At 47.9% G+C, this 2647-nt stretch overlaps 1 protein-coding gene across 2 annotated transcripts in view; it reads right to left on the reverse strand.

Annotated features, from left to right (window-relative positions):
• LOC101760159 (probable serine incorporator) overlaps window positions 1-1939 on the reverse strand; it is a 5642-nt gene extending 3703 nt beyond the window's left edge. Inside the window, exons 1-2 of one of the 2 annotated variants that reach the window (XM_004968367.4) lie at window positions 1451-1938; window positions 1064-1141 (exon numbers count right to left, since the gene is read on the reverse strand). The gene's annotated coding sequence lies outside the window, so the exon portion shown is untranslated. Of the gene's footprint in view, window positions 1-1063; window positions 1142-1450 lie in introns of both variants that reach the window. The other variant, XM_004968365.4, reaches the window with a different exon arrangement.
• Window positions 1940-2647: the final 708 nt, after the last annotated feature.

Consider the following 2647-nt stretch of genomic DNA (forward strand, 5'->3'; position numbering starts at 1 on the left):
GAGGAATGGTAGTCGTGTTTGGATTGTTTTGTCTCTTAAATTTCTTAGGGATATCTTATCCTGCCACTTTTGATGTAGCTAATACCATGTGTGTGTGTTTTCTAACTTCTGTGTTTTTTTTGTGGCTTATGTAGAGCTACAGTTCACAATGAATTTACCAACTGAAAACTCTTCTGTTGTAGGAACAGAAAGGAGTTCATGTCTAATTTGGGCAAGTTCATCACACGTGTCAGACCACTTTCCCTTTTCTGGAGCATATCCTGAACTTTATAGGTTGGCAAATGGAACATGACGACGTCCGTACTAATTCAGTTAATCGTCTAACCATGAGAGAACTACGTTTGAAACCAACATAACGTCGACTCTCCTAAAACATCAAGAACAACCTCGAAAAATAAAAACATTAAGAACAAATTAAAGAACAACAAGGATCAGGAAAATACTAATTCAGTTCATGCATGGATCTTGTAATTAACCTAGAGCGACTGTATACGTATATACTACAACCAATGGACCGTATTTGGGTAGGTTACAGACAGTATTTGATATAATCTACTTAAATTAGGTAGTAGTTCTAGGTGTTGTTCCTCGTTTTTACATTTTAGCTTTTCTAGATTCATAACTTTTGCTATGTGCTTAGATATATGCTATGTCTAAATACGTAGTAAGAGCCATACACTAAAAAAAGACAAAACAAATAGTAATTTGGGACGAATGGATTACTGTTAATGGGACATCAGCAATGAAAGGAAATCATACAGCTCTGCTACTGTTTGAGAACAGGAGAGTAAGATGATGTCTGATTCGGGCAATATACATCGCACATATGGAACTGCTTTTCCTTTTTGTGGAGCATATCCTGATCTCCATTTATTCCCAACAGGAACATGACGTCCGTACTAATCCGGCTAACCGTATAATCAAGAGGAATTATACGTATAAAACCAAGAGAACGTACGTCTTCCCTAAAATACTTATTCAGTTCACAAATATTCTAACCTAGAGCTTCTTGAAAACAACACAACAACGAAGAACAAGCAATGATCGATAAACACTACTACACCTTAGAGAGAGAGAAAGAGGTCGTCAAAGATGGTCACATTAATTTGCTGGTTCACAATCCGATCGCCTCTCGAGCCAACTGCGACCGAGGGGGAGAGAGAGAAAAGAAACGGAAGCAAGAGAGATTAGCATGATCTTTCAAAAAGAAAAAAGAGAGATTAGCATGCAAGACAAGAAACACATCTATGGCGCCGTGTAGCTTGTAGCCCCGACCACGGAAAGCGAAAACCATAGAGAAATGATGGCGCTTGCGTACACCGCAATAACGAGGGAGCCGACAAGGGAGCAGGCACGCTTGAACGCAACAGCAAACAATCTCGCAGGACCAAGATCATGACCAGCAGCCATAGCACAGAGAGGAACGAGGAGGATGCGACTCAGGACTCACCTAAGTTAGCAGTGGACGGAGAAGACTCTAGCTAGTAGCTAGCTAGCTAGCTCTTGCCGTCGTCGTCCTTCCGGCGAGCTATAATATAATCAAGCTACCTGGAGGCATCCATGGTGGCCACCGTGGGCGTAGCTTCCGATATGATGGAGCTCACCGGCGCTGTGGCGCGTGCTTATGTTTAAGGAGGCGAGGTAGGAAGGAGTAGGGGCGGGTGCGAGTGGCGGGAGAGCGAGGTGGATCGGAGGAGGATATGGTGGCCGGGCGAGCAAGGGAGGAAGAAGGATCTCGGAGGAGATGGTGGCGGTGGCTCGGTTTTTCCCCGCCTCAAGCGTGCGCTGCCGCCGGCTTGTTTTGTACTGCCCTGGCCGGTGGCGGGGCGCCGGCGAGGCGGCGTCGTGTGCCGCTGCGTATCACAACTCGCTAACCCCGGCCGGCGAGGCGCCGTGTGTCAGTGTGTGTGTGTGTGTGGCCGTCCCTGTCCCGGGCATCTCGCACGCGCGGCTTTAAGCCGCGCGCCCGTTGCTTTAGCGAATCGCCCCACCGGTGGAAGCAAGCGGATGGAGCCTGGCAACGGCCGGTGAATGTTCCGAAAATTGCACACAGTACACACTTGGGCTTCAACATGTGGCGCCGGTGAATTGTTCCGACGAATTTCGTTTAATTGGTTGGACCCGTGCCTTCTTGGAAGAAATTTGCATATGGAATTACTACAAGTAAATTCAAAACTTTTCTTCTTGGAAATAAAATTCCTGGCAGAACTAAAAAAATATCTCGCAAAATTCAACATGTTGAGTGCTCCAAGTTTCTAGTAGGTGGTAAATACTGAGAGACCCCCTGCATGGTCGGGTAGCAGGGCATGGATCATTTTCGAATCTCTTTCCGGTTTGGAGGCGGATCATTTTCCTCCGCGTCGGTGACGAGCACCGCGCACTGCCGCCACTGCTGGGTTGCTACCGAGTCCACGCCAACCCAACTCATCGTGCTCTTGCGCAGCCTAGCTAGTGCTAGTCAGGGATGGGCACCAACTTGCACCGAAACGGCAAGGCGAGAGCACGAGCAGCAGCGTCGGGCGTGTTGTGTTGTGCTGTGCTGCGGGTGTCTCGTCTCAGTCCCTGGCCAGCGGCGTGCCAGCATCCACAACTCCGCGCCAGATCTTTTCTTCCTCCTCGTGTACGACGGCGACGACGACGCATGTTC

The sequence above is a fragment of the Setaria italica genome, chromosome V, assembly GCF_000263155.2.
Source record: "Setaria italica strain Yugu1 chromosome V, Setaria_italica_v2.0, whole genome shotgun sequence".
NCBI lineage: Eukaryota > Viridiplantae > Streptophyta > Magnoliopsida > Poales > Poaceae > Setaria > Setaria italica.